At 43.1% G+C, this 19,597-nt stretch overlaps 1 pseudogene; it reads left to right on the forward strand.

The window, feature by feature from the left end:
- The first annotated feature begins 1,008 nt into the window (after positions 1 to 1,008).
- LOC144684300 (T-complex protein 1 subunit delta pseudogene) lies at positions 1,009 to 19,266 on the forward strand (annotated as a pseudogene).
- The last annotated feature ends 331 nt before the right edge of the window (positions 19,267 to 19,597 follow it).

Here is a 19,597-nt window from a genome sequence, read left to right on the forward strand (position 1 = left end):
TCTTCAAGCGTCCTTGGAGTGTGGATGTTGGTCCCCAGAGTAGTGCCCAGTTGCTTCCATTCTGTGCCTGTTCGCCCTGTGCACTCTCCGTGTTCACGTCAGTGTGAGTTTGCTGTTCACTAGGGATTTGCATTTCCAGAGCTTCTGCAGTCAAGGCAACATCTGGATGTCACCTCAGGTTCTGTTACTATATAGTGTTTTACTGGGTCAGGTTGTTGTTCTACTAGATTCAGAGAAGTTACACTTCCTTGTACTTCAGATGTGTGTGAGATCTGTAACTAGTATATCAGCAGTTTCAATCACTTCCTCTTTTGGGGCGTCAGCTTTTTGTTCTGTACTTCTCTCAAATGGCCGTTATCGGAGCCTGGTTTCTCTTGGTGAAAGTCAGTGCCTGCACCAGGTTGTTCTACGTTATTGGTGTCTTTACCAGAATAGTCAGGTGGATTGGCATCCTGCGCACATTCATCAGTCATGTTCTGGTCACAATCATTAGTGGTATCTTGGTTATCATCCTCATCCATTCGCTCTTCAAAAAGTAGTGCAAGGTCCAGAATTTCTTCCTCTGGCTGGTAACTGTGGTCAATGGCAGTCTGGTCATCTTCTTCATCTACCTGCTCCTCAAAGAGTAACACAAGTTCCAGAATGCCTTCCTGTAGCTGCAGATGTGGTGCTTTCTCTACGGAGACTAGTTCAAACCATTCTCAGTTGACCTGGGTTTCCATTGCTACTGGTGAATAAAGAAGCTGCAAAGCTATACAAGCTTATCGGCTTAATAAGGAGCAGCCTTGATTATGAATAACATAGAGAGCGTCAGTAAGTTCTCTTCCATTAAATCAAAGTGTGGCAGTCATCTGCCCTTGCGCTTTTCGTGAGGTGCCTACAGTGCCATAAAGTCGAGTGATAGATGGTTCGAGAAACTCAGGCTTCAGCCACTGTACCATATTAGAAAGAATTGACACTCCTGCCCCTGTGTCCAACTTAAAATTGATTTTGTGGCCATTGACTATGATGTCTGCACTTCGTAAGTTCTCCTTAGATTTTGCAACTTCACCCAGGAAAGGCACTTTGTGTTCCTCTGTATCTTCTATTTCCTGGATACTGCTTGCTCTGATTGACCTCCCTTTACATTTTTGAGAAGGAGGCTATGTTGCAGCATACCGCTTTAAAATGGCTCTGCCTCAGGCAGGAATGACACTCAGCATGTATGGTGGGGCATTCATTGCCCCTATGGGGTTTGCTTGCATCACAACAGGTGCCCTGGATAATGGTAGCAAATGCCCTCTCTTCCGTCTGGGTCTGCTTTTTAGTGAGTGTGCCGGTACCTCTATTGCTCACAAACTGGACCGAAAATTGAAATACGAATCGAAGGCCTTAATGACCTTTTCACAAGTTGCTGCGTCCTCATTAACGCCTGTAGTAATTATGGTTTTATTTAGTGTGCAACATACCTTTAAGAATAATACTTGTTAGGCAAGATCACATGATCTTTAGTAACCAATAGGAGAACAGCACGGGCCACCTCAACAGTCAGTGTAGAGATAGAGTTGGAGTTGAAAGCACACGTGTAGTTGCTGCTGAGTACATTGTAAATAAACTTACTGTTTCCACCCAAGAATTGTCTGCAGATCAATTCTATCACTAACAGCACAACTCAGCCACCCAACAACCAACTGGTAACGAGGATAAAACAGGATTGAACAGAAGAAATCAAGTTAAAAAGAAATCGTCACTGTGCCTCGCCCAGTGATTGTAAGTAGCAAGCTCCATTAGAATTGAGGAAGTTATCCCCTCTCCAAATGCCACAATTTGGGAGAATTGATCCTTTTGAACCAGCCACAGATGATTGGACTCAATACATAGAACGCCTCACATTCTTCTTTCAAGCAAATGACATTATGGGGGAAGAGAATAGGCGAGTGATCCTCTTGAGTACTTGTGGGAGCAAAACCTACGGTTTGATTTGAAGTTTGACAGCACCCAGTGCCTCAGATTCAAAGAATTTCGATGAATTGGTCAACCTTATGAAGGGTCACTTTCAACCCAAGCCCTCAGTCATGAAGCAGAGGTTCAGGTTTCATTCACAAAATAGAGCCCCAGGTGAGACAATTGCATGCTACGTGGCAAATTTGAAGCAGCTAACGGAACATTGTGAGTTTGGTACGGCTCTGAATGACATGCTCAGAGATCGTTTAGTGTGTGGTGTATAAGAGGACACTATTCATAAAAGCTTATTGTCCAAAGTGAATTTGGATGTCAAGAAGGCACTAGAGATGGCGCTGGCCATAAGCAGAGTAACTGTCCATTATGGAAGCCAATCGGCAAAGCTACCAGTGTTAGTATTGATAGGCAGAGGACCAAGCCTTCTAGGGTGACATTGGCTAAGAGAAATCAACCTTGATTGGCCACTGAGATTCCAAAAGGAAGCTGGAAGCATTCCTGTTTTGAAAAAGGAGTGTGTAAGGACTCAACAACCTGAAGAAATGCAGGCTGTCTTAAGCCAAAACTGAAGAACAGCAGAAGGATCTCAAAGAGACCCTGCTTGATGACCGAGTTCAAGACGAGGTGAGCAACCTTTGCAAGGAAAAAGAAAACCTGTTGAATGACCTTTACATGCTACAAGATTCCCTCAGGTCAAAGTTTGTACCTCTGGGAAAGTATGAAGAGAAACAGAAAGAATTCAGCACCTCTCTGATTAAACTCAAGAATCAGTTGGCAAAGAAGGTGCAACAATGTTCAATTTTCCAGGAGGCAGCAAATAAATACAATAAAGAGACAGAAGAGCTGAAGAATCAGCTAAATGAAACCAAAGTGGCTTTAGAAGCAAAAGTCACAGAATTTCCCAAACAGCAGAAAGATAATGAAATTCTGGGAGACTCAGCCACTGAGCTCAGACAAGTTCAACTTGCATCTGAGAGAAATCTGGCCAGTAGTGAGGTCAAAAAGAAGGCCGAGATTAAAGTCTGTGGTTGAAAGAAGAAGGCACTTAGAAAGAAGATACAGAAATACTAATAGGGCCTTAATTCTGGCAGCTTTCATGCATAGGCCTGAAAATCAAATCATAAACTGCGATGCCCTTAGTCGTTTGCCTTTATAAGAAAATGATGAGCACGTCCCAGTTCTACAGTAAGTTGTTTTACTGTTAAATTTCTTAGATTCCTCACCAGTATGTGCTCGACAGATCAGAGGCCAGGCAATTCGGGACCCAATCCTACCTCAAGTACGAGAACAAGTGCTACATGGTTGTCTCAGGAGCCCGGTATCTGATGGAATGAAACTGTACTTCAACAGAAGACATGAAATAACCAGCCAGGATGGCATCTTATTTTGGGAGCACGAGTGATAGTTCCTCCAAAGGGAAGGGAGCCACTTTTAATTGAGCTCACAGTGCCCATCCAGGAATTTCCCGAATGAAGAGCATAACACACAGCTATCTATGGTGGCCTGGGACGGATGGTGAAATAGAGAGTTTATAAAGCACTGTGTGCAATGTCAGCAACTGCAAAAGTTTCCAGCGACAGCTCCATTTCACCCGTGGGAGTGGCCAGGTTGACCCTGGGTGTGGTTACACATTGACTACGCTGGACCTCTCCTGGGAACAATGATTCTGCTCATTGTCAAAGCCCATTCAAAATGGTTGGACATATATGAGGTGAAGTCACCAATGTCGGGCACTACAATTGAAAAACTACGTCTGTAGGGGTGGTAGTGTGTGTCAGCTTCACCTCTGACTTTTGAGCGGCCCGAATCACTCCCACTCCCTGGGTTCTAGACCTTGGACTTATTTGGAGGTTGTGACAAAGTGCAGCAGACAACTGGTTTTGGTGCAAGGAAAAAAAAACTGGGTTTATTGAAGTCACAAATGAACTTATAACATTAGGATTACACTGAGATTATACAGACCTACAAAGTACACTTAGTTAAGAATGGGGAACACACGGCATAACGAGGGAAAATCACGCTACTAATCCCCTTACCCTTGTCCCACCCCCAAAACCTAACTAAATTGAACTAGGAGAGATCAGGGATCATGCTCACCAACCAGGGTTCCTTGACAGTTTGAAATCCAGCCAGGTAAGCCGGTTGCAGTCGTGGGGTATGCTCTTTGTGTCCTCTGGGGCCTGCCATCTCCACATGGTCCTGGTCTGTGGAATCTGCGAAGGTTCTTCAGTTGGGTGGAGGGCGCGGTTGTGGGTGGTCGATCTTCGTGGACGGCTGTGGTTGCATCCTTGTTGTCTTCGGTTGAGCCTGCCACCCCATGCCCCTCGTCATGATGTTGCCTGTGGGCCTGCAAACCTCCAGATCTCCTCCCTGCTTAAACTCTGCTTCAAGCGCTCCAAAAACTGCTCACCCTTCAGATCGCCTTCCTCCGCTTAGCTCAGCTCCCTGCTTAAAACTCTGCTTCAATCTCTCTAAAAACTGTTCACCCCACTGTGTCCCCTCCACCTTCATAACTGGTGACCCAGTTATACTATTTTTTCGAATTTCTTATCTGAAACCAAATCAAGGTTAGTTCTTTGTCTGATTTTGGTGGGCTTCCCCAGGTGATTGTTGTCTCGTTGTTTTTAATGGGCTCGCATGATGTTTATCGTTGTCTTCCTGTCCCCGTAACTAGTCTTGAACTGAAAGCCATTGTATATGTGGAGTATTGATAGGTTCGCATAATTGCATTGATGGCTGCCTTCATGCCTTAGTAGTTAGTAGTGATTATTTATGCAAGGTTTTGATGGGCTTTAGTTTCATGTAAGATGAAGTCTTTCTCTGGGTTGATCGTTATAAAGGGAAGAATGTGTATTCTGTCTCCTCTCGTTTGGTTCCAGGCAGCAATCCACACTGCACGCAACAAGCCCGGGCATGTCCAGTCCCAGGCCTTCATGGGCTGCAGGGTTCTACACTTAACCCAGCAGTTGGGTCCTCTGCCATAAAAGTCCAAAAGTCATATCCTTGTTGATGATATGAAAAATGTGGGAATTTTGAGAACCCTTCACGTCAGAGTTTTGCAATTCACGGACTATCAGAAGTAATCATTTCCAATAACAGCACGGCTAGCCCAACATTTATTGCCCATCCAGATACTGGCTGTTCAATCTTCAACAATTATCTTCAGTGCTACAGACCTGCTTGGCTCAGGTTCTGATTCCTCAGTTTGGGAGGTGTCAGCTGTGGCTCAGTTCATAGCACCCTCGCCTTTGAATCAGAGGGTTGTGGGTTCATGTCCCACTCCTGGAAAACCAAGAACTGTGATTGTACTCGAAAGAAGTTGCAATCTGTGACTGTTGGTAACTCGAAAAGAGTTTCCTCAGTTTGGCCACAAAGCATTGGCTTAGCTTCAATCTACCATCACTAAGAACACCATCTCAACTCAACCCAAAGGCACCTCCTCCCTGTTTCATCAAGTCAATTGTACTTGCTGCACTAAGCCATGCTGCATTGTTCTGGCAGTGGTGATTTTGAGTTGGATTTTCAGCTTGATAAATTGTCATTACTTCAGAAGGATGCACCCAGCTGAACTGAATTTCCAACCCTGCAAGCATTTACATTGCATACTTCTCAGAGAAACACAATTGGGTGTACTCGGCACAATTCAGAGGACTGTTTGGTTATCATGACCTTCATCAGGCAAGATATTTGGCAACATAATGTATGTATTTTTTAAAAACAAAATTAAGTTCACCAGTAAATTAAGCCCCAAGATGCCTTTTTTTGGCCAATAGGATGTAGATTTGAAATTTCACATGATGCGGAATGGTTCATTTTTTTCCCATTTACCCTGGTTTTCTCCTCTTCTGTAAGATTTGGCCTACACAGAGGTACAATTCAGTGTGCACTGATAACTGTCCAGAAGCTCTCCCAAGTGGCCCTATTTAATGTGTGAGCCTGACAGTGACATCAGCAGTCCGTATTATATCTTACCAATATAAAAACAGAAAATGCTGGAAATACTCAGCAAGTCTGCAATGTCTATGGTGAGAGAAACAGGGCAAACATTTCTTCAGAAGAGTCATTCTCAGACCTGCTGAATATTTCCAGCACTTCGGTTTTCATTTCAGATTTCCAGCATCTGCAATATTTTGCTTTTATTTCTATAATACCAACCCTGCCCTTTCCACTTTCCACTAAGTGGGAGTGAATGAACAGCCATTGGAGTGAAATCAGAAGCAGGAATTCTTGTTGATGTTTCCCTCTCCCAATTCCAGACACTCGATTGTAACCAAGCCCATAACCCAAAGAGCAACAATCCCATAGGGTTAATTGGCTTAAAAATAGGAGGTCCTGAACAGTGATTGTACAAGTAATAATGGAGAATACCATCATGTGTGTCAGTTCTCAGTCTCCAGGTCTACAAAGTGAAAGGAGAATTACCTGCAATAACAGAGCCCAGAATATACCAGGATGTTCAGACCTCAGGTAATAGTCAAATTGGTGGCCTCCTGCATCCAGACACCAATGAGCCAAGGATTCTACCCACTGTCTGAAGCTGCTGAGAATCTAGTGTCATTAACATTTATTGAATGAGAATGGATTCCTCTGAATAACTTAGAGTGCCCATTTTGGACTACAAAGACAGATCATGTGTGGCTGAGATGCCTACTCAATACTTGATCCCTCAGTAAATCCTCTCTCAGGTAGCTCTCCATCCAGTGAGAAAAGCTCAAGGACTCCTCTAGCTGGTTGGTTGGCCATGGTTTTGGCCAGCAGATTTCTCTTCAAAGGTTCCTGTGCAGCAGGATTTATTTCAGGCAGAAGTACTGTCACTGTGGCCAAAATCATCCCAACCATCCTGGAAATGAACCTTTAAGACAGTGGAAAGACTATAGAGTTAAATAAAGAATACTCATGGCATGGAATCATTTCCATCCACTTAAACAGGCAGAAAGGACCTCACCTTAATGCCTCACTCAACCAAGGCTCATTCTGCTCTCTCTCTCTGCAAAATAAAATGTTCTAAGCAGCATTAATGCAAATTTTAATGCTTGTCAAAACATATCATGGAGGAGAACAGTTCAATTGGTCATGAAGATGGAGCTTTTAGTTGCAAAGACTAAAAAAAAACCACAAGACTTCGGAAAAGATGCAACAAACACCTCTTCAACATCACTTAGTGTTACCAAAATGCTTACGTAGTATTCATAAGCTTATGGCAATTTTATGTAAACTTTATTTATCTGAATAATGGTACATTCCTTCCAGAATTTCTTTGCTCTAAGTTTTACTTGTCCTCTCTCAGATACATACAATAATGAAGACAATGGTCTCTTTAGAATGGGACACCCAGAAGGAGATAAATTTACCAAGTTACAAGAAAGCTTTCTGATTTAAAAAGTGAGTACTATTACCAAGCTGAGTAGTAAAATGGCAGTTTCCTGTTGTATATGATTAAATGCGGTCAGGAATTCATACACAGTAAATGGGGATAAACCAAAATTAGTAGATGCTGCAATTCGTTCCGCTGGAGTGCATGGCAGAGACAAAGAGGTAGTTATTATCCAGAACCTGGTGTGGTCATTGTTTCATATTGATTCTAAGCAAATAATTAACCTTCCTCCAGTAATATTCATTTCTGGTAGCTATAAGTATGAGAGCTGAACATTCTTCTGGGGCTAGCCCAGTATAAATATTTGCTGCATGTCTGTTTAAAAACTGATCAAATCATGCTCCTCATTTTGAAATAGGACCCTATGCTAAGTGGATTAGCGATTTGAGGTCTGTATAGAGGGTCAGGTGGCAAAGTTCAATAACCCCCCAGAAATGGGCATAGGGTTTGCGATATGAAATTAGCCCCTGCCTGTTGCTTCCAGTTCAGACTACAAGCAAACTTTGTGCTACCTTCAAATTTACATGATCGTAGCATTCAGCCAGGATTAAGCGTGTTGTTGAGTGGCTGCACATGAGCAAGGTGCACAAAATCACAAAAGGCTAGTAAAAGTTAAAGCTAGCCTATGCTAGTTGAAGCCAGCCTGCACCTCTTACGGAAGAGATGCAATCTGAGTGGAGCAGCTGCTGGAAGTCATTCTACAACTGATTCTGACCTGGGAAAGAAACAAAAATGGCAGAGGGCTGGCTCCAAAATTCTGTGCTGGTGGGCTTGATTTTTTTAAATTCTTTCATCAGGTGTGGACATTGCTGGCTGGGCCAACATTTATTGCCCATCTTTAATTGCCCTCGAGAAGGTGGTGATGAGCTGCCTTCTTGAACCGCTGCAGTCCATGTGCTGTAAGTATACCCACAGTACTGTTAGGGAGGGAGTTCCAGGATTTTGACCCAGCGACAGTAAAGGAACAGCGATATATTTCTAAATCAAGATGGTGAGTGGCTTGGAGGGGAATTTGCAGAAGGTGGTACCCCTGTGCATTTGCTGCCCTCGTTCTTCTAGGTGGTGGAGGTTGTGGGTTTGGAAGGTTCTGTCGAAGGAACCTTGGTGACTTGCTGCAGTGCATCTTGTAGATGGTGCACACTGCTGCCACTGTGCATTGGTGGTGGAGGGATTGAAAGTATAAGGTGGCGGATAGGGCACTAATCAAGGGGTCTGCTTTGTCCTGGATGGTGTCAAGCTCCTAGGGTGTTCTTGGAGTTGCACTCATCCAGGCAAGCGGACAATATTCCACCACACTCTTGACTTGTAGGTGGTGGACAGGCTTTGTGGAGTTAGGAAGCGAGTTACTCGCTGCAGATTTCCCAGCCTCTGACCTGCCTTTGTAGCCACAGTATTTATATGGCGGGTCCAAATCAGCTTATGGGCAATGGTTACCCCTAGAATGTTGACAGAGGGTGAATTCAGTGATTATAAAGCCATTGAATGTCAGTGGGAGATGGTTAGATTCTCTCTTGTTGGAGATGGTCATCGCCTGGCACTTGCGTGGCACAAATGTTACTTGCCACTTCATGCCCAAGCCTGAATGTTGCCCAGGTCTTGCTGCATATAGGCACAGATGCTTCAGTATCTGAGGAGTCCCTAATGGTGCTGAACATTCTGCAATCATCAGCGAACATCCCACTTCTGACCTTATGATGGAGGGAAAGTCATTGATGAAGCAGCTGAAGATACTTGGGCCTAGGACACTAACCTGAGGAACTCCTGCTGTGATGTCCTGGGCTGAGATGACTGACCTCCAACAACCACAACCATCTCCCTTTGTGCTGGGTATGACTCTGACCAGTGGAGAGTTTTCCCCCTGATTTCCATTGACTTCGGTATTGCAGAGCGCACCACACCAGAGATAACAGCAACCACAGAGGGCCAGGAGGTCCTCCAGGTGAAATTTCCAAAGGCAGTGAGACCAGATAGTCATGTCGGTCAATGCCAGGAGTCGAGCTCTGAGAACCAGGATGCAGTGCTGCAAGAAGTTAATGACCTCACACGAGTGGCTAAGATCAATGTCATACCCCATCAATTGCTCTACTAGTCTTACAAACTGCTCAATGCACCACACTCCTTCACTTACCTACCAACAATCTCCATCAATCAGGACTCACACATATCATTCATAGCTTCACCTCATCCTCACAAACTTAACACTGCTGCAAGCCTCATACCCACAGCTCACATATACGGCAGCTATTCCACCGTGACAGTCAAATCACCCAAACACATTGTACCATACTCATTGACACATTTCCCCCTTTCTTGCAGGTGATGATGAAGCATAACTGGGGGCAGCAGCTCTGAACTGCTGGGGGTCAGGCTCAGCTGCACGTCTCCACCACCTTGGAGGAGATGGTAGTCCCCAATACTGGAGCAGCTATGACTATGGGCAGGATTTTCCCCACCCGCCTGCCACCAGGATCATCCGGTGCCACCGCAAGTCAATGAACTTCTGGCTGGGGGGCCGCCTCACCTGCAGTGAGTCCCACCCGCGATGGGGCCAGAAAATCCCAGCCTATGGCTATGGTCAGCAGTGAGGCTGAAACCAGTGAAGATAACAGTACTGTCATATATAATCCTCCTTTTCATATCTCATTTCCTCCTCCCTCAATCTTTTCTGAATTACAAATTGCAGATGGCATAAGCATGCACTTCTTACTTTCGCACCCTCCTCTCATCACAAAACTAGCTTTGTGCCTTTCCTCTTTCAGATATTCAAGATCTGCAACATGTCCATGTAGTGTGGAGGAGCTAGAGCTGGAGGAGCAAGAGACAGTGATGATGAAGACACACCGCCACTCACTCTCACACTGCCTAGCCACCAGCTCAGATATTGACACAACGTGTACTTAGACAAAAACTTAGAGCGGGGGGATCGGCATGTGGTGAGACACCAGACATGAGTGACCTACAGCTAGGGCACAAGACAAGGGTAGCACAAATGCCAGCTCACCAGACAGCCTCATTTCCCTACTTGACATAAACTGTGAGTGAATATCAACATCCCAGCTTAGAATCATAAAAAGATAGAGGACAAAAAGAAGACCATTTGGCCCATCATGCCAGTGCCAGCTCTTTGTTAGAGTTATCCAATTAGTCCCAATCCCCTGCTCTTTCCTCATAGCCCTGTCAAATTTACCCATCATGTATTTACCCAATTCCATTTTGAAAATTACTATTGAATCTGTACTGCCATCCTTTCAAGCAGTCCATTTCAGGTCACAACAACTCACTATGTGAAATATTTTTCACCTTGTGTTGCCTCTGGTTCTTTTGCCAGTCACCTTAAACCTGGGTCCTCTGATTTCTGACCCTTCTGCCATTTGAGATAGTTCTCCTTATTTAATCTATCAAAAATTTTCATGATTCAACAGCTTCAAGATTTCAACAGCTCTATTAAATCTCCTCCAAACTTCCTCTACTTCAGCCTCTCCACATAACTGGCGTCCTTAGACCTGGTACCATTCTTGTAAATCTTTTCTACTCCCTCTCTTTGGCTTGACATTCCTAAAATGTTGTGCCTGGCATTGAGCACAACACTCCAGCTGAGGCTTAACTTTCTTGATTTTGCACTCTATTTGTCTCTATTAATAAGCCAATCACACAACTGGCCCTGTCACCTCCAAGCACCTGTGTATGTACAACCAGTTCTCTCTGTTCCTGCACTTCCTTTAAAATGTATCACTTCTCTGCATTAACTTTCATCTGTCATGTGTCTGCCCAATTCACCAGTCTGTCTATGTCATCCCGAAGTCTATTACTATTCATCTCATTGTTCAGACTATTTCTGAATTTTGCATCATCTACAATCTTTAAATTACTTCTTATACCGAAATCCAGGTTATTAATATTTATCAAAAAGGACAGAGATCCTAATACCAATCCCAGGGAGACAGCGCTACACACTTTCCTTTAATCAAAAAAACAACCAGTCACTTCTGCTTTCTCTCTTAGCTAACTTCTTACCACACCGCTACTGTCCCCTTAATGATCCCATGGGCTTTAATTTTGCTAACAAATCTATTATGTGGTGTTTTATTAAATGCTTTTGAAAGTTCATAAACAAAAAGTCAATTGTCCTACCCTCTCCACTACTTCATCAAAGAACTTGATCAAATTAGTCAAACATAATGTGCCCTTAACAAATCTGTGCTGACGTTCATTTTATAGTCCATACTTTCCCATGTGCCAATTAATTTACCCCAGGGTTCTTGACTCTAAAAGTTTCCCGAAATGAATGTCAGGCCAACTGGCCTTTGGTTGCCCAGGTTAATCCCGCTCCTCTTTTTTGAGCAGGGTTAACATTTGCAAACCTTCAGTCCTGTCTACATCCATACCTAAGGAGATTGGGAAAATGTGCTCAGTGACTCCATAATTTCCATCTTTGCTTCCCTCAGTAATAAAGAATGTATCTGTTGTAGGGTGGCTGGGTTGTGCTAGTAATGATAGAATTGAGCTGCAGTCACTTCTCGGGTGGAAAAATTACGTTAATTTACAATATACTCAGCAGCAAATACACATGTGTTTTCAACTCTAACTCTACACTGACTGCTGAGGTAGTCCGTGCTACTCTCCTATTGGTTACTACAGATCATGTGATCTTGCCTAACAAGTATTATTCTTAAAGTACATTACACACTAAATAAAACCATAATTACTACAGTATCCCACCTGGACCAAGTGAATTTTCTACCTTAAGTACTGCTTATTTCAGGAATTCCTCCCCTCTTTACCCTTTACACTATTAATATCCCAGGCCAAATTAAGATAATTCAAGCCTCCAGTTATCATTAGTTAATAGCATTTCTCTGTAATTTGTTTGCAAATTTGCTTCTTTATCTCCTTCCCAGTATTTGGTGCCCTAGATTACACAATCGGTGTTGTAATAGCTCATCTAATGCTCCTTAAGACTAACTAAATAGATTCTGTCCCTCAACTATACTATCCCTTTCTAGCGCTACAATTGTTTATTTAATAAATACTGTCACTCCTGCCTTCTCATTTTTCTTCCCTACATTGTAACCAGGAATATTAAATTCTTAATCCTCCACTTTTTTGAGATAGGTCTCTTGTTATTGCCAATAAATCATAGTTCCACACAGCAACATGTACCTTTGATCACTCTTCTGAACTATTCTTTACTCTAGTGCTATTTGTCTTTCAGAGGCTTCTGTGTACCTTGTTTGTCCTTTCTAATATTTCATCATCGTGCCTAATGCCCCCTGTCAGCAAGTTGTGGAAACAGGTTCATCTGAAGGTTGTGTAAAAGATTGCATATATAACTGTTACTTCATTGATGTGTTTGGAATATAAAATGAGAGGTGCTAGTAAATGCAGTTAAATTAAAACCATTTCTTGCTAAAATAAAACAGATCATCTGGTAGGAGCACTGCAGCAATGTAGTCTTCTCCTCTGTTGAATGTGCAGTTTGAGTTCCGTCAATAGGCGATATGTGGAAAACACAGCTACAATTAACACAGCTTATCAGTAAACCTGTAATCACAGGTGTTATGCTTACACTCCTGATTTTGTAATAGCAGCCAGTACACCAGGGTATCAAACTTGTCACAAGAATAGGCATACTGCACCTCTGACCTTGTAATTGTAGTATGATGGTGTCCAGGACTGTAAAGAATAATGTGGGACTGGGGAAACTGTACTACCCACATTATGATGTAGAAAATCACATAGTAGTAGTAGAGTGTAGTGATGAGTCTGGTAGAAGTCAGCGGGAAGATAGCACCTAGTCACGACTGTATTCTGTATATATGTACATAGTTATGTGTTATTAACAAACAGTTATTGTTCAACATACAAGCCCTCTAGACCTCTTCATGAGACAACATACAACCTCACAACAGTAATAGCACATCCACATTTTAAACGTCTAACAGTAGCTAGTATACTAACATTCCAGATATGTAATAGTGGTATACACACATTCCTGACCTTGTAACATCAATTCATATACAACAACTTATATTTGTTTTGAATCTTTAACATAATAAAATGTCCCAAGGCACTTCACAAGAACATTATAAAACAAAATACAACACTGAAACACATGAGGAGATATTAGGTCAGAACACCAAAAGTTTAATCAAGGAGGTAGATTTTAAAAACTGTCTTAAAAGAGGAAAGAGAGGCCAAAAGGTTTAGGGAGTACCTAGGGTTGAGGTAGCCAAAGGCACAGCCACCAGTTGTGGAGAAATTAAGACCAGGTTTGATCAATTATTACATTCACTCCTGGCCTTGTTATGAGGGTCCCTAAAACTTCACCCTTAACTTTTTAATGTTAGCTTGTTTATCCTCTTTCCTGATTTTATATTGGGAGTTCACATATCTGCACTTATGCCTGACCCTGTAATGACGGTTAATATAGCTTCACTCTTGAGCTTGTAATGACAGGTCACCACATGAAACATTAACCTGCCTTTGACGGATGGAACTAGACTTGCTATGAATTGCAATATTTCTAATAATTCTGTTTACTTTTATTTCATTTAAAGTCAGCTTGTGCTCCACAGAGACTGTCAGTGCCAATAATGCATATTAGAATTAGATAGCATCGCAAGGCTATACCCCTAATTTTTTTGAAAAAAGAACTTTCAGCTTTCAACTGACTGGAAATCTTGCGATTTGAAATGAAAAGAACAAAGTACCTAAAAATGCCAGGACACCTTCCAAGGTGAAGGGAAAAGGCAAACGTATAGCTGCAGGGCAGAGCCATTTCCTTTAATTCAAAGATCCACCGAAACTCGTCACTGTCAAAGGAACAGACATTAAAATGCAAAGTGCTGGATATTGAAACAATGGCTGCCACAGGCAGACCCACTCAAAACCCCTTGAAAATACACAATGGGTGAAGCATAACAGGCTAGGCTGCAGACACTGAGGAGAGATTGCAACTGACACAGGGATTGTCAAGAAAGGTTTCAGTGGAGGAAACAGGCTGAAAAGCTGTGCTCTCTCTCCCTCTCTCTCTTTTGGAACTAATGCCTTAACTGGTTCACAAGACAACTTCATTAGAAATCTACCAGTGAAACCGTGATCTCGTAATAATTGCAACATCTTCTATACCTGACCACATCCACGAGGCCAGTTAATCCAAACATCTCCATACCCTTTCCGATAAGAACTCACTCAGAGGTGTAGAGAGTAACGGGCGCTAGGCAGGCAGCAACTCTGGCTGATGATTATAAGCTTATCCACAAACCCTCATCCCAAAAGGAAACCTTTCCCTAGTCACCCCCAACCAAATGAGAATGATAGAAGATGGGAGAGCGATAGGACACTGAGCACGCCTGGGAGAGGAGGGGCAGCTGGAGACACAGGGCCAAAAAAGGCTGGTGCTGAGAAGAGGAGTGAGGCCAAGAAGCCTGTGTGTTTTAACGGCTGCAAGGTAGGACTCCTCTGTGCTGATTGCTGGAGGTTATGGGAAAAACGCGTGAGATTTGTTGAGGCACACAAACCCTGAGCAGAAAATGGGAGTCAGACAGAGGGGATAGGAGACCAGACTATGGCTCTGGCTGGATTAGCACATCCCTATAAATGCACTACTGTGAGTCTGGGTGCATTTTAAAAAATTACCTGAGAATTACAAGGATTTTGCGTCAAAAAGAAGAGTGACCACATTTCCCCAGGGCGAGGTGGGTAAGCCTATAGTGATACTGAGGGATACTGGGGCCATCTAAACTCTACTGCTGGGAAAAGGCATGGCCTTTCCGCCAGAGCATGCAGTAAGTGCCAAGGTGTTGATAAAGGGTTTTGAAGGAGGCCCATCCCCTTATACCGGGTACGCCTGGAGTGCAACTTTATGTCAGGCCCAGTGATTGTTGGAGTCTTTCCCAGTTTGTCTGTGGACTGGGTCGACCTGCTCCTTGACAATGACCTGGTGGGATCAAATGTGACAGCATCCCCGGTAGTCGTAGAAAAGCCAACCAAGCTCAGGGAGACAGGACAGCTGCAGTAGAAAGTGCCTGGCATTTTCTCTGACCCTGTGGTAACCTAGTCTATGGCCAGACAAACTCTGTCAGAGCAGGCTGAAGTGACACTGCAGGCGGATGACCTCACTGTCTGGTTAGAGGCAGCCGAGGCAGGCTGGAGAATAGTGTTCCCAAAAGGTCAGGGACAGTCTAGAGAGGCTGAAATAGATAGAGAAAGCCAGCAGGAATCTGTAAGGGTACAGGGAACTGAGAGAGGTCCGGACATCCTACAGGGGAAAGAGTGGCAAAGGAGGAACTATTGGAACTTAAAAGGGCTGAAGCTAGGCCAGTAGAAGTAAAACGGGTCAGGATAGAATCCGTCACTGTTGTGATGGCTAAGGAACAGCCATTTGAATTTAAAAGTGCCAAAGTCAGGCCGAAGCCAGGCCAGCAGCAGTAAAAAGAGTAAAAGTAAACTCTGAGAAAGTTAAAAGAGCTGAAGCCAGGCTAGCAGGACTTGGGAGCAGTAGTGTTCCAGGGAACCTGGGATAGGTTAGGGGAATGACCATTCCCAAAACAAAAGAGGAAGAAAGGAGACCCTACCCCAAAGCTGGCAATACTTATGGAGATCACGGAGGAATAGCAAGGAAACTCATGCAGGGTTAATTACTAATAAGCAAGACGAAACAGATCAAGTTTTAAAATTCACTAATAATGAAGGGCTGGGCGCAAAACCAGAATTCCTACAGGAGGCAAAAATCCAATTACAGCCCACTGGCCTACTTAGGATTCAGATTTGTAAGAGTGCCTGGGTTGAAGCTAATCATTTCATAGGTTATAGAGGTGGATAGCAAGGGGTTAAAACCAATCTGATCAAACCTAGAAATCCAAAAAATTTGCCTCTGTTAAAAGCCTCTGTGCTAAACAGCATGAAGGCAGGGCCAGTGAGAAGCACAGAAACTCCTACAGGTAACAAAGAGCAGTTTAGCCATTACCAGCAATCTGGGAGTTAACAGTCGGGTAAACCAGCCGAATCCCTTGTACCGATGCTTAATCTGAATTTACAGCAAGGAACAAGCACTGGGCTACTGTCAAAATTATCTGTCATACCTACCGCCAAAAAAAATAAACAACTTCAGAACCCTGACGCCAGTCAAACCTTTTCAAATGAAGACAGGTTTTGTTCATAACCAAGCACCTGAAAAGGAAAAAAACCAACATAAGAACTTGTTATCCAGACCTAACACAGTTTAGAGTCACCTGGGTAGCAAGACCATAGTAGAGCAGAACAGCTGCAATTTGAGTAAGAGAGTGAATGTGTTTTTTTATATACTTTGTAATGAAATGAGAATGAATCTCATTTCATTTGTATTGATACGGAGGTGTCACGAGGCTCTGCCCCTTTATTTTTGAAAATACGAATTTTCAACTTTCGACTGACTGGAAACTTTGCAGTTGAAATGAGACAGGACAAACTACTTAAAAATGCAAGGCCGCCTTCCAAGGCGAAGATGAAAAAACAAACAAGACACGCTCAGGGGAATGTGAAGAAAGGGACACTGTCAAAGATCTAACGAAACTTGTCACTAAGGGAGAGACACTAATATGCAAAGTGCTGGATATTGAAACAATGGCTGCCACAGGCAGACCCACCCAAAACCCCACAGAAATACACAATGGGTAAAGCATAACAGGCCGGGCTGCAGACACTGAGGAGAGATTGCAAGTGACACAGGGAGTGTCAAGAAAGGTTTCAGCAGAAGAAACAGGCTGAAAAGCTGTGCTCTCTCCCTCTCTCCGTTTTGGAACAAGTGTCTTAAGCGGTTCAGAAAACAACTTCACTAGAAATCTGCCAGTTGAACTGATATCTCATAATAATTGCAACATCTTCTATATCTGACTGCAAAATCAGCTAATCCAAATCAGCTGCAACATTCAACAATCTACACCTCAAGGACAAACAAAGGACACATAACCATATATTCTTTTAATGTTTTTTACTGGACTTTCCTTATTTCTGATATCAGTGTGTGCGTATAACATTGTGATTTTATTATTTTTCCTCAGGTTTAGTGGTTAATAAATTTGCTTTTTCTTGAACTCAAGATAACCTTGTTTGATTGGCTCCTTATTGCTCACTGCTTAAAAGTCAAATACATTCGGATTTGGAAAAGAAATGTCCTCGTAAATAGAAACTTAAACCTTTTTTGTGACCAGCCAAGGAGGTTGAATAGAGGGGAGCCAATTCACTTCTTCTTACCTGGTCATAATAGTAAGAGTGGCCACATGGATTCTGCAGAGTGTGCTGCCTCCTCTTGGCAAATCAGAAGCATTGTCACTGAAGCATCAACCAATTGTCTTGGAGCCACAGTCTCAGTATATTATCAGTTTATCAGCTGCACAGGGACAAACCAATTTGTAATAAAGAATAAAAAGCTAACTTAGCAGCTGGCCCCACACTTATAGACAACAATGTTGCCAAATAAAACTAAATATTAAGATCCGAAGGACCAAGGCAATTTAAATGAAAGACTTAGTTCAAAGCAATATTTGAAAACAGATGCTCAAATTGTTGCACTACTTAATGCAAAAAGTATTTCAGACATGACACTTGCTAATTCTGTTCCAATAACACTCAGCACACGAAATATGTGAATTCCTTCACAGGGAAACCAAATTAAGAGCATGTTACGGAATAAAGATGCATCAAGCTCAAACCATCTTTACTGTTTCGTTCAATGTTCCCTCGTTTGCCGTAAATCTTAAAAAATAAATTAAATTACATTGGCATCTGGCTCTTGGCAAGATAATGAAGCCAATGACAGATATTAAAACCTATACTCGGGACATGGTAGTGTCAGTTTGCCTACCTGCACTCTGATATCATAATGACATAAACCTGATCTTGTAATGATAGTATACCTGCACTCCTAAACTTGTAGGGCAGAATTTTACGAGTCGGTGAGCGGGGGGGGTGGTGGGGGGGGCCCTCTCGCTGACACGTAAAATGACGTCGGGCGGAACTCCTGACGTCACCGTGCCCGATTTAAATTTTCAGGAAGGCGGGGGCACAGCAAAATCAGCTGCACGCCCGCTGAACTGTCAATGGCCAATTGAGGCCATTGACAGGGTCAATTAAGTAATTAAAGGACCTGCCCGTCCAACCTTGAACTTGGTGAAACAGATCAAAAAAGCTGGATGCAATGTTCTATTGATACAAAAATCAATTCTCAGGGATGCACTTAGTGACCTGGCCCTGCATTTCCTCAATAAGATGAAGATTATGGTGATCAAAGATATCGAGAGAGAAGATATTGAGTTCATCTGTAAGACTCTTGGCATAAAACCAGTTGCCCATGTTGAACAGTTCATGCCAGATATGTTGGGCACTGCAGAGCTGGCAGAAGAAATCCGTTTGAATGGTTCTGGCAAACTGATCAAGATTACTGGCTGTGCAAATCCGGGAAAAACAGTATCCATTGTAGTACGTGGCTCTAATAAATTGGTAATGGAAGAGGCTGAGCGTTCCATTTATGATGCTCTCTGTGTCATTCGCTGCTTGGTAAAGAAAAGGGCATTGATTGCTGGAGGTGGCGCTCCTGAGATTGAGCTGGCACTATGTTTAACTGAATACTCCCGTACTTTTAGTGGTATGGAGGCATACTGTGTACGTGCATATGCTGATGCACTAGAAGTTATCCCATCTACTTTGGCTGAAAATGCGGGTCTTAATCCTATTTCCACTGTCACAGAGTTGAGGAATAGACATGCACAAGGAGAGAAGACGGCAGGAATTAATGTCAGAAAGGGTGGCATTTCTAACATTCTGGAGGAGCTGGTTGTGCAGCCTTTGCTGGTCTCCCTCGGTGCCCTGACACTAGCTACAGAAACAGTTCGTAGTATCTTGAAGATTGATGACGTGGTTAATGCACGATAAGTTCAGTCATATGTTCAACAGAAGTGAGTGAGATGTCTTGATTCCTTAAGGTTGGTGGGCAGGCCAGGGGCCCCGGCGGCAAATAGAGAAAACATGAAACCTCATTCACAGGCGGGATATTAAAAAAAATTTTAATAAAGGTTTTGTAAAAATTATGGACATGTCCCAACTCATGTGACATTGTCACATGAGGGGACATGTAAGAGAAATTTTATTTTTCTATTTTTGTCTTTTTCACACGTGCAGCCGATCTCCCTGAGGCTGCACTTAGCCTCAAGCAGATGAGTGCACTCTTTCATGCACATGCGTGAAAGAGCGCACTCTTGATTTAGGGACTTACCCCCACCCCCGCCCGCACAAGGAGCGCATAGCACT

The sequence above is a fragment of the Cetorhinus maximus genome, chromosome 9 (assembly GCF_964194155.1).
Source record: "Cetorhinus maximus chromosome 9, sCetMax3.hap1.1, whole genome shotgun sequence".
Lineage (NCBI taxonomy): Eukaryota > Metazoa > Chordata > Chondrichthyes > Lamniformes > Cetorhinidae > Cetorhinus > Cetorhinus maximus.